Raw genomic sequence first — 12951 nt, forward strand, 5'->3', positions numbered from 1 at the left:
CATTGTTGATAATATTGGTTATATTATTCACTGACTTTTAGAAATCTTTGATCTTAATATCAGTTGTGATTTTTATGAATATTATGTTTCCTTGAGCTTTATATACTTGATGATTATTATTATTTTTTTGGTTCACTGAAACTTTTTGAAATACATAAAATCATTTCAAATCAAGATAGAGTGCAAATTAATAATATTTATGCCATAAGATGAAATTTAAGTTAAGTTACTTTATAGTTTAAATACAAATTACTGTCCCTGGTGAATCATCTCATCCCCTGTACCTCTGGCCTATACCCCAGTTCTTCTACCTTAAAAAAACAACAAAATGTAGGTCTTATCTAGACTCCCCAGTATCTTACATACTGTAACATTACTGAAGGCACACATATTTATTAAAATAATCAATTCGTAGGATGAAATAGTTATTAATTTAAAAAGAATGGCCAAAACAAATCTTAGCACATCATCATGAGATTCATTGGAGACTTTAGATGGAATCCATCTTTATAATTGTCATAACAGTTAAGATTTCTATGAATTGAGCATCAACCTGAGTGTAAACAAAATTCCCACTTTTTTGTATATTTTATTATTTCATCCCATCTCTTTGTAAAATTTGGGATGGCTATGTATATTTTAGTATTCACCAGTGTTCAGAAGTTTAGGTAGAAACCTTATCTGAATTAAGCAGTGACAGTAGGGTTTCCATGAGCAGAGAGTTAATCTGGTGGTCTGTGACAATACTAGGTCCCATGGCTTGGTGATAATGGAGATGAGTCATGATTCTCCTGGATGGTCAACAATGGCTGGAATCAAAAGTTTGAGACTAGGAAACACAAATACAGCTGTTATTTTTGGAAATAATATATATTCTTAGACCTTACACAGGCAGTAGTGTAAAGCATCGGCATATTGGGAAACTCAGAAAGGCAAAGACTATTTCATTGCCCCTGTGAATGGCTGCCATCTTATTACATGCTGCGACTTCTTTTCATTCCAAACACACAGTTCACAAAATATTCAAACTGCATTCCTTAAGGGGTTTTGCTTCTGTGGATTTATTTTTTTCTATACTCTTTTCTTTCTTTTTTTGAGTAGAAAGTAGCATGATGTTGATAAAACACTTAAACTCCTGCTGTTTAAATTGTTAGGTTCTGTTCGGAGGAGTGAAATAATGTTCTAGCACTTGTTTCCAGGTACTGAGAATGCTACTGAAATGTACGAAGAAGTGCTCTAATATGGTTAGAGAATAGTTCTTTGTAGGATTTAAAGCAGTGGGGAATGAGGGTGTCTTCCCTTTTTCTTTATGGGAGTTTGAATTGCTAGTTTCACGTGTTTGGACTTCCATCCCTTAAAAATCCCTTACTCATGTACTAACACATGGATATCTAGAAATTCTTTTATTTATTTATTAAAAATATTTATTTATTTATGCATACAAGAGCTGGGACGCAGGCCAGAGATGTGGGAGGTGAGATGACTCACCAGAGACAGAGTGGGGAGTAGAACAGGTAGATGTACTGAAATACACTGCTGAGGGGAGTAATGGGCGAGACAGGAGAGGTCTGCTGCTCCAGGTGAGTCACCTCCCTGGCCAGGGATCAAACCTGTGCTGCAGTGGCTGTGGATAGCCTCATACTGCTGTGTCTTAGACCCCTTATGCCACCAGAGAGGCCCCTAGAAATTCTTTTAAAATTTTTTATCTTTCTCTCTTTCATTAGGGTGACATTGATTTCTGGCACTGTATATGATTTAGAAATATAAGATCCTACCTGTTCTGGAGTATACTACCACACCACACTAGAGATTCTTTAAAAAAAAATTTTTGTTTTACTTATTTTTCCCCTAACAGCCCAAAACTTGTATTGTTGATAACAAGGTGACTCCCAAGTTTCTGAGGTCCATACTTAATCAATGAGGAAAATTTTAAGTGCTTTAATCTTCCCTATACTAAATATAGGTATTTTGAATGATCATGCTGTCCAACACATTTTATTTTTAATACATGAAACCTCTCACTTGACTTCAACTTTTTCCATTTTCAGAATATGCTCTTGTCAATACCAAAGAAAATTTACTTAATATTATAGGTATTCATCAATTAAATTTATGTCATCAATTTGATTCTATCCTGAGTTTATTAAATACAGGAGAGAACTATTTGTTTTAGGTAGAGTATACAGATTCACACGTACTCACTGCAGGAACACACACTTTATGGCACAGTTTTTTTAAGACAATACTTTTTTTTTTCTATCTGCTCTATGCTCACCCATTCCCAACCACCAATACTAAATTTTTCTTTTGATCAAATATATCATCTTGTGAGTAACATCTCATTTTGCAGATTAATTTCCAAAACAAACAACTTCATTTCCCAGTCAGTATTATATACTAGTAATGGCCCAAAATTCTCAGTCTCAGTAAAACAAATTCAAATCAAATCAAATATTGGCTCCTAGTAAGCTAACATTTGGGGGCATAAAGTTACAAACCATAGACCACAGCTATGATCCTGCATACTATGAAGATGATATCTAAGTGTTCTAAAAAACATTCAAAAATATATTTTCATTTGCTTATATATAGAGCTAGGCCATAGACAAATTTCATATCATTTGTATATTTTAAAGAAAGTGAAATGTATAATACAATTGTAATATACTATAAAAATTACATAGAATACACATTTTCACACTGAATTATGGGTCATTTTCTGTTATAATTGATTGGATTGAACTGAAATAAAATGTTCAAAGACCAAAATTGAAAAGCTGCTTTAGTCTTATTAAATTAGTCACAAATACCTGTTTCTTCAATAGACAAATATTTTCATCAGAGGTGAGATTCTTGTTATAAGGAGAAAATGTGATCACTCTTTCTATATTTGGAGGGCCATCGTTTGGGGGTAGAGGACTTGATTCTAATATCAATTCTGAGGAGCGATTATATATAATCTTTTAGAAGTGTTTATGTTGGGTGCAAATTCCCGTAAATATGACCTATTTGTGAGTGAAAAATCTTCTTTGAGAATTTCTTACAATGATGTTTTTCCACTTAAGGATTACCCATCTCTTTTTATCTTGTTACTTATTGTATACTGAGATTCCTCTTCTCTGTGGTTTATTTCTCTCCAAGTACCCTTATTCTAAAGATCTAAGAATGAGATTGCAGATGAGAATTGAATTGACACTACAACTGCAAAGGAAAAAAAAAATATTGTAACTCTAAAGATGCATTTTAAACCCTGGAACACATTTAAGTATAAAAACTTCAAATTCACACCTGTCAGAGGAATCTATAGTTAAGGATCATCTGTTGTTAATGTTTCCTGATTCATCATTACTTGCTAACAGTTATGTGGTGATGGCCTTATTCTGTTATCAACTTGTCTCTTTACTGGGTTTTATGACTTGCAATGCTGAGGCCACTGGAACACTTGATCAGATAGAGAGAAGAGCAGCACATGCCTCAGGAAATTAGTACTGATCTGGATATTAAAAGTCCTCTTGGGCCTTTGCAGCCACTGCAGCACAAGTTCGATCCCCAGCCAGGGAGCTACCCACATGGCGCAGCAGACCTCTCCTGACTCACCCAGTGCTCCCCTCAACAGTGTATTTCAGTCAGTCTGCCTGTTCTGTTCCCCACTCTGTCTCTGGTGAATCCTCTCAACCTACCACACCTGACCTGTACCCCAGTTCTTGTATGCATAAATAAATAAATGTTTTAAAAAAAGTTCTCTTGCTCCATTTTCACATTTTTCTATTTAAATTCACACATTATGTCAAAGTGACCTAGAGTGTCATAACAAAAATGTTTAAGAGGAGTTTTAAAATTTCTTTTTCCCAAGAAGATACTCTAAAAAAAAAATAAGGTTCTTTCCCTCTTCTATTCCAGAACAATTTTTCCTTCAGTTGCCTTTTAAATACAGGTTCTTCAGGTCTCAGAACTCATCTAGTATGATTGTTCAGTGAACAGCTTGGTAGATGGTATTTACAATAATTGCACTGTAGGCTTCTAAGAACTACTAGACAGTGCTACTAATGCAGTGGTGGCAATGAGTCACAGCAAATTGCTTCCACTGAATTTTCTACACTTGGCAAAAACAAAACAAATGTTTTCTGAAATCTACACCACCAGAGTCCTTCCTTAGGGTTTAGTCTTATAGGCCCATTTAATAAAAATATCACTTTGCTTGCTTTTACTCCCTGCTCCACACATCTCAGGGTCTTCTCAAAGTGAGTGGCTAGACCAAAGTAGGATGTGAGTGTTCCTGGATATATTCTAATATCTTGTCCAGACTCCTCATGTTAACAAGGTTCCTTATCAAAACCTATGCATATCTATCCCTGGAAAGTATACATCATCATGCTGCAGATGAAGAGTTACAAATAAAGTCATAATAACATGTTTTGCATAAAAATGCATTTTTCAGTTTACAGAATATTTATATACCTTTTGAAATTGATACAATCATTTGATTAGTTAAGTAGGCATATGTTACTTATATCTATTTTCCAGATTATGTTAGAGTATGTGACAACCTAATGTCATAAAATTACAAAGCAGAAGAGTGGACACTGACACCTAATCAAGATGTTATTTTATGAAGGAAACAAGCTCAACATAACAACTAGACCCAGGTGGAATGGGAGCAGTTCGTATCAAATTGGTTTTTAATCTATCTTAAAATCTGTATCAATAAAGTTGAAAATGAGCATGGATGAAATGAAGAAGATGTATTTCATGTCATTTTCCTAAGTCTGGGACGAGTTCATTTTTCTTATGGATTGTAAAACACATGGTTTCTGAACAAACTTGAATACGATTTATGTGGAAATAAAGGAAACAAGAAGAGGACTTTGCATGAATGAGAGAGGAAGATGATTGCATAACATTTTATAAGCAGACAAGTAAAAGTTGTAGAAGAAAAAACAAAAAGAATATGTAGCACCTATGAAAGCAGTTTTCGGTAGCTGTTATTCTCTCATAACTGTGATGGGTAACAATTGTGCTATCTTTACTAGAGCTTGTTTCTATACAGTGTTTGTGTGTGGGGGAATTGGAGTGGTCAGGAATGCATGCTGTTCCATCAACCTCTGGGGAACAATATGTGAGAGGAGGCAGGAATAACAATAAGGATCAGAAAATATCATAAAGCAGTCACTTATTTAGAGGAAACCTTGCTGGACAGTAGGACCCAGTGTTCTGAGGGAGTTTTGAGCCTCTGCTAATACTCAGATTCTCTCTGCCCATGATTCTTGCTGGCATAGTGTAGCGGCAGGAATGGACACAGGGCAGGTTTTCTAATATCCAGCAGACCGGGTAAAGGAGGAGTCTAGTCCTCAGTGGTTTTTGCAGGTCTTTTATTGGGATTTACCCAGTACACAGCAGGCAGGGGTGTTGGGGGGCCGGGAGGCTGGCAGTCCTCCCAGCCCCCAGCAAATCCTCACTCTATCTGGGCTCTCCGGTGATCTCTGCTTCTGCTTCTCTGCTTCTCTCTCGGCTTTTCCTTCGGTTTCTTTCTCTGCTTCTGCTGGCAACCCCGTGATGCTGCTCTTAAAAAGCCCAGTCTCAGCCCAGGTGAATCTCATCTACCTATGCCCACACCCTACCCCAGGTGTCCGCCATCAGGCATGCATTCAGGACCGCAAGGATCCATCATCTATCCTGATGGCGGGAGGGCAGAAAAGCCTGACATTTTTCCTAACCCTACACATAGTCAGCCGTGTATTTTTAAGATAAAGAATTCCTTATATTCAATCCTGAACATTGTAGAAAGAGAAAGGATGCTAATAGATATTGCTGCTTCCCATAGTCTGGCTCTAAAGAAGAATAGAAAATTTTAAGGATTAAAAAGTGTATTTGTTTCTTGTTTTTTTTTTTGTTATTCCACTCAAAACAGGAGGATTATAAAAATAGATTTGAAAACTTCCAACTAAGTTTATATGTTAGCTGCTTAATTACTATTAAGGGAAATGAGGCATGCTTGGAAGTTTGTGAGGATGACTTAATTAAAGGCAGCTGTCATGGCACCTCCCCAGAGCTGTCAGATGCCACAGGCAGAAACGCTGAGTTGGGATGAAGAGTGCTTTTAGTCACCATACGGCAAGTAGATGGTTTAGAAGACAAAAAAAAAAAATGGATGAACATAATATTGACTGAGCATCTTATATGTGCTGTACTGGCCCATCTGAGAGAGCCCATTGTTAATTTTTTAAAAAAGATTTATTTATTTCTGCATACAAGACCTGGGGTACAGGACAGAGGTGTGGGTGTGTGGTGGGGGGGCTGAGAGGATTCACCAGCGACAGAGTGGGGAATAGTACAGGCAGACTGACTGAAAGACACTGAGCAGCGGGTGAGTCAGGAGAGGTCTGCTGTGCCAGGTGGGTAGCTCCCTGGCTGGGCATTGAACTCACACTTCAGTGGCTGAGGATAGCCTCAGGTTGTGTCTTAACCCCTTGCGCCACCAGGCTGCTCCCACTGTTAAATTTTTAACAATTTTGCAAGACAGCTGTTTAAAATGCCCATTATTAAAAAATAGTTTAAAGCTACATTTAAATAAAATATTAAAAACCAAGATTATAAATATTCAAACTCATCACTTCCACATTGTTCTTTTCCATTTAACTGTTATGTATGTTCTTGAGGAAGTTATTTGCATCTGTTGTATCTCCATGGTGGAAACCTATGTAACAGAGCACTATGAAATATGTCAAGTCTGTGTTTAGTGACATCAGATTTGTCACTTGAAATGAGTCATGGTTGGCCCATGCTACAAATTGCTCTTAATTTATTGTTTGGTTGATTGTCTAATCTTAAGAAATGTTAATAATCAGATTACAGTTGAAAGTGTGTCATACAGCTATGTTATATAAAGAGTATAAAAAATAAGAAATATGAACCCACCATTTGAAAACTGTTATCTGATTCAGAAAAGATGCTATTCACATCCTGGCAGAGCAAGGGAGGTTCTGACACACTTCTTGGTTGCTTCCTTTTCCTCATAAATTACTAAAGTAAGCAAAAATACCAACTAGTGTTAATGTCCCCTATCAGATTTATTGATAATATATTGGGGAAAGAGCAGATGGAGATGTAAAATCCATTTGTCAAATCCTGGATAGATTGCAGCCATAATTTGGCTACCAATACATATTATAAATAAATATTGTGGACTTGATTATAATATGTTAATTGTGTGCTATCATCCTTTATACCAATAAAAATTACAACAAACTAATGTACATGTACACATATATCTTTCTTTTTTTTCTTCAAAGAGCCTGTTGTTTAATAGTTGTCATCATACCACTGGCAAGTAGTGGGATTTGTTGTTTTAGTCTTATTTAATTCTCTAGAAACTCCTTGAAGAAGGTATTATCTTTGCTTTGTAGGTATGGAAAGTGAGGCCAGCAGACCTTGGAAACAGTGCCAGTGACACAGCTACACAGAGTTGAGATGAGGCTCCAGGTACATTCTGGCCAAGGTTTCAGCTTTCCTGTTGACCCTTTTGACTTTGACATTTCCTCATTACCCTACGTTAAGTCACTGGTGATACACTCTGGCCTGGGTATGCTCCTTTGTGAAAAGAGAACCATCCTATCTATACTTTCCCCGAACTCTTATGAGGATCAAATGTGAAAATAATTTGTAGACTTAAAGTACTAAAGTAATATATAATTATTTACTGAAAAGTAAGGCATTTGAGATAACATTTTGCTTGAAGAACATCCTTATTTTGAGTTTGAGTCAGGTGCCTTGAAAATGAAAATTTCCATATACTTGCTGAAAAACAGAATGTGCCTTTTGCTTTCTCTTAGAAAAAATATCTGTTATAAATTGCAAGATATTTTCATGCTTTGAGCTTCTTTGCAAACCTCCAACACCTTTTTATTTAAGCACTGTTAATTTTTTCCAGTAATAGATTGATGGCTTCTTAAAGTGTTTAGCGACTCTGTATGCCTGAGTTTTTATCAGCCTGGAGCATCCCTGGAGGTAGTGTATGACCAGCAGATTCTGGGGAAGCAGCCAAGAACTGAAAACCAATGCATAAGTGGAAAGAAAGTAAAGCAAATTAATTTTTTTTTGAAAAGCAATCAAATTGTTTGCATCAGAGTATTGTTACTAATATTTTTGGATAATTTAAAGTTATTGGAGAATATAAACACATTTAACTAACCTTGGATATGTAGATGTTAGATTGTTGTGTGGGTAATAGATAATTTTGCCCTATATCTGTCTCCCAAGGCCAAAGTACTTCCAGATGATGACATTTTCTATTGCAATTTGGAGTACTTATAGGCCCTGATTCAGCTAGGTAATTTTAATATCTACTATGGCATTAAGTTCACTGCATGAACTAGTGCCATGATATGAAATTAATCAAATCTGAATGAAAATGTCATTAGAAAGTTAAATTATGTCACTGATACCAGACTAGCTTCACATAAGCAATGATTATAGTCCATTGTGATATAATAGATTCTGAAATTCAGTCATTAGTTTCTCCACACTAGGGATAACTAATTATTGATGTGGTTAATTACTTAAACCCATTGATCACTGTTTAGTATTTCATTACTTAGATTTTTAGCTCTTTGAAAAAACTTTTTATGTAATATTCTTAATATGTACAGGTGCATTTCCTCGATTATTATTTCCTACAAGCTAACTTAGTAAAAACACTGATGATCTAATAAAATATCAACCAAGTTATTTTTTAAGCTCCTATTTCATAGGGGATTGCTCATAAGTATTAAGGGAAATTGTTCTTTTTATAGTAAAAGAAGTGGATTTCTCAGTACATTAGAATCATATTCACTCCCTCAAGGAGACTTAACGACCTCCTCTGTCACTATGCCTGACTAGAATAGGCCAGATTAGCTTCTGTGTGTAAGTAAGTTTTAGGGAATTCTAGATAGTTTTAGGCAACTATGTAGTTCAGGATCACCTAACAGCTGAATGTCCATTTTCTCTGGAAGGATAATGCAGTTTACTGATGTAAATCTAAGTAGTGATGTCATCTCCTTTTATTTAAGGTGCTATATCATAGCAAAATATTAACCTTCTTAGTTTTTATAAGACCCTGGGAATACCAGAAGCTTTTTGACCTATATTAGTCAGGATAGATGAAGTTGTTACACTGACAAACAGTTCTAAGATCTTTGTTGTAAAACAGCAAAGTTATTTCTTGCTTATGTTATATATCCCTCATGAGTTAGTCTCTGCTAGGTGTCTGCTTTGTTAGGGACTAAGACTGACAGAGGCTCCCTCTTAATTTTCATGGTCATCATGGTAGTAGGAAGAGCACATGCTGAATGGCACACTATGTTTTCCCAGGAGCACAATCTTACCACGAGCACAAGAGAATAGGTCCAGAACATCTGTGCCCAACAATGATGGATTATCACCCATCTGCACTAAGGGTAGGTATCAGGGAACTCTTGTAGCCACATCATTCTGTGGAGTCACCTCTAAAGTTCTATAACCTTTGAGCAGTATTAAGTGGCATCAATTGAATATGTTAGATGATGTATGTGGTTATTTACTTTGGACAATCTGTAATCCATCTGCAACATTTCAATCCTTCTCTTACAATCTCACTACATTCTGAAATACTCATGTAGAATTGACCAAAATCAAACAATTATTTGTATAGTTATTTTCCTAAGTACAGTGAGGGAAGAGATTATAATCACATTTTTTTAATAGTATCTCCTTGAGAGCCGAGCTCAGAGTAGTCAAAAAAATATGTAGACAATGTGAGCAAAAAACTAAATGAGAAAAATAGAAATTCCAGTTACACAGAAGGGTTGTCAATTGCATTAGCTTTAGGTAGGTATAGAGGACACAGCAAATAGAAAATGTTTTACTTTCCTCTTAATATCTATGAATCTCTGTGGTTATCCCACTTTGTATTTCTGATATTGACAACTTGTGTTTTTGATCTTTTCAAATTGCTATGTCTTGCTAGGGGTTAGTACATTTTATTTACTTTCAAAGAATCAAACTTTGTATCTTTGTTTTTCCATTGTTTGCCTGATAGCTATTTCATGCGAGTATTTTATGTCTATATTCATTTTATTTTTGTTCTTATCTTTATTATTTCTCCCTCATACATTTTTGGGCTTAATTTGTTCAGTTTCATTGTTTCTAGCTTCTTAAAATGGGAGCTTACATATTACTTTTCTAATCACTACATTTCCTATCTTCTACAAATTTAAATATGTTGTATCTTCGTTATGATTGAGTCCAAAATATTTTCTAATTTCTGTTGTAATTTTTTTCTTTGATTCACTCTATTTAGAAGAGTTTGTTTCTAAACACTTTATGCAGATGTCTGAGAATTTTCTGGATAAGTTATTGCAATTCAATCTAATTTAATATCATTTTTTGACAACTCTCAAGACTTACTTTCTGATGAGCATATGGTCTCTTTGTGAATAGTCCATGTGCCCTTGAAATTGATATGTATTGTTTAGCTGTGATTGTGGTCTATAATTTGCAAATAGTCAAGTTGATTGATAGTGTTGTTAAGGTCTATTGTATCTTTACTAGTTTTTACTCTTCTTTTTCAATCAATTATTGAGATAGGGATATTGAACTCTTCTGATTTTTAGCATTAATGATATTTACAAGATTGTTATTATTATGTTAGTTGCTAAGTGGTGAATTTTTTTTCATTTATTTCAAGGGAAGATCTCTGCCTCATAGCTTTCATCTTTTTAAAAAATTATCTCACTGAATTATTGATTTATTCAGTGAGTTATAAACCCTATGGTGATAATTTTTTAATGTTTAGTTTATACTAAATTCCCCCAAAGGAAACATATCTGCTCTGCCTGGGGAGCTTCTATTCAGCCCAAATTAGAGGCTGCCATGATATATGAGATACAAGATTATGGGGTAACATGGCTGTTGCTGCAATTTATAGGTCAGAGAACCACACTGAAACCACCAATGAAGCAACTTCCCCATCCAGATACATGAAGCTGGTGATTGGGTATTGGAGTGGGTAGTGTAGCCACAGCTCTCCCTCAGCCACCTCCCAACTGTCATTAACTGGGACTACAATTGGAATATGACTTCAGAGAAAAACAAAATATACATCCCCATGCCTTTATTTTCCATAGCCAAATAAAATGTTTTTTGACTCATCATCACTTCAAATTTGTGTAACTAGTGGATATAACTAGTGGAAGCTATCTTGAACACAGAACTCCAGTTCTAAGAGCAAATGGAAAATATTATTTTCATATTTCAATGTTTTTATAGGAGGAAGACCACCAAATGGATATTAGAATGGAGACCTAGCTAGCACCCAGCAGAGACAGGTACTGTTGTTATTTACATTTTGCAGACACTGAACCTTAGAAATGCTTTTTACTTTGTTATTAAGGTTGGAATTTGGACACAAAATTTTAAGTTTCTCAACACTAAGATGCATTTAATGAGTTTCATTCATTTTTCTTTTGCATCTTGCTTCCAACCTTTTGTACACTCTCTGGTCCAAGGTCTATGATTCAGAGAATAATGACATTGGGAGTCTTGTTGGAATATTTGAGAAAACTTTCATCATCTGAGACTTAACTGTTTTTTTATCCAAACACTTTTAGCTACTCATTTTCAATTAAATGGAATATAATTATATGATTAGACTCAGATGAGCTACAGGGAAATTCACAAATCTAATTGAAACCAAAAAATAATTGGAAAGCCTATCTATGGTGCCCAAAACTGTAGGAAATATATACTTTAGCTTTATCAGTGACTTTGCACTGAAAATTACTCTGGGCTTGCAAAGGCAAGGCTTATTGTAGAGAATGCAGAATTTTACTACACATTCTGAGTCCATATGGCAAATTAATAAAGGACATGATTCTGGGTTCTTCAAAGTTATATTTCATATTTTACTTTGCAAATTACTTTGAAATTCATTCTTGTATCTTGGCATAAGATTAGTTCAGCCACCTAAAGGCTATCAGCAGTGTCTTTGATTGACAGGCTCTGCATGGAATTTAAGGCTTCTCAGTTTTAATTTGCACTTTAAAGCATTAGTTTGTAGGTAGGAGAAGCTGAAGACCCTTCCAGAACCCATTCTACCCTGTTGGAGATAGTTGTTCTTTCTGACCTGTCTTAGCCTTTGAGTAAATAGGAAGAAAATGAAGCTACCATGCATTGCTCCCTCACTGTCACCTGTACTGGGTTCTAGAGGAGAGAATATAAAATTCCCCAAAAGTTTGGCTTCTTATTATAGGCAGAGTCTAATGTATTCAAAGTATGAGTTCTCTTCTCGTGTCCTGCTTTATTTTATGTTTTGGTTTTTATTGGAGAGTCCATCTCTAACATTTGTCACATATTTTTTTTTTAATCACAGAGAACAATTATTATTTATTTTTCTAGAATGAGATTTGGAATTATCTTCAAGCAATTACTTAGTTCAGGATCTATCTGCTGAATATAAACCAGTGATGATAGAGGAATTTTGTTGAGAAAGAAATTAGTGCAAGTAAAGTATTTATGGCTGGCAGAAGTTTATTAATGATTAATGGCATGGAACATAAAAAATGAAGAATAATGTTAAAATAAATTTTAGTAATGGCCTTGTGCAAGAAGAATGAATACAAAGGAACATGAGTAACTGTTTATTAATCTGGAAAATAATAGGGAAGGTGTGAGCTTTTTTGATAATTTGTTGCCTCTTTTAAGTTTACTTCTGTCTATGAAGAATTGAAGTTTAATTTTTTTTAAAGATTTATTTATTAATTTATATAAGCACTGGGTACAGTCCGAAGTGCAGGAGGGTGAGAGAATTCACCAGAGCCAGAGCGGGGAACAGAACAGGCAGACTGATGAAGCACAACGCTGAGGGGAGCAGTGGGTGTGGCAGGAGAGGTCTGTTGCGCCATGTGGGACCCTCACTTGCAGCTGGGGATTGAACCA

At 35.3% G+C, this 12951-nt stretch overlaps 1 long non-coding RNA gene across 2 annotated transcripts in view; it reads left to right on the top strand.

Annotated features, from left to right (window-relative positions):
• LOC119251488 (uncharacterized) overlaps nt 1–12951 on the top strand; it is a 103316-nt gene that overhangs the window by 50585 nt on the left and 39780 nt on the right. The window contains exons 1-2 of one of the 2 annotated variants that reach the window (XR_005126489.2): nt 9333–9434; nt 11284–11342. This is a non-coding gene — a long non-coding RNA (uncharacterized LOC119251488). Of the gene's footprint in view, nt 1–9332; nt 9435–11283; nt 11343–12951 lie in introns of those variants that run through there. The other variant, XR_008550823.1, reaches the window with a different exon arrangement.

This window comes from Talpa occidentalis, unplaced genomic scaffold (genome assembly GCF_014898055.3).
Source record: "Talpa occidentalis isolate TD23 unplaced genomic scaffold, MPIMG_talOcc4v2.1, whole genome shotgun sequence".
Classification (NCBI taxonomy): domain Eukaryota; kingdom Metazoa; phylum Chordata; class Mammalia; order Eulipotyphla; family Talpidae; genus Talpa; species Talpa occidentalis.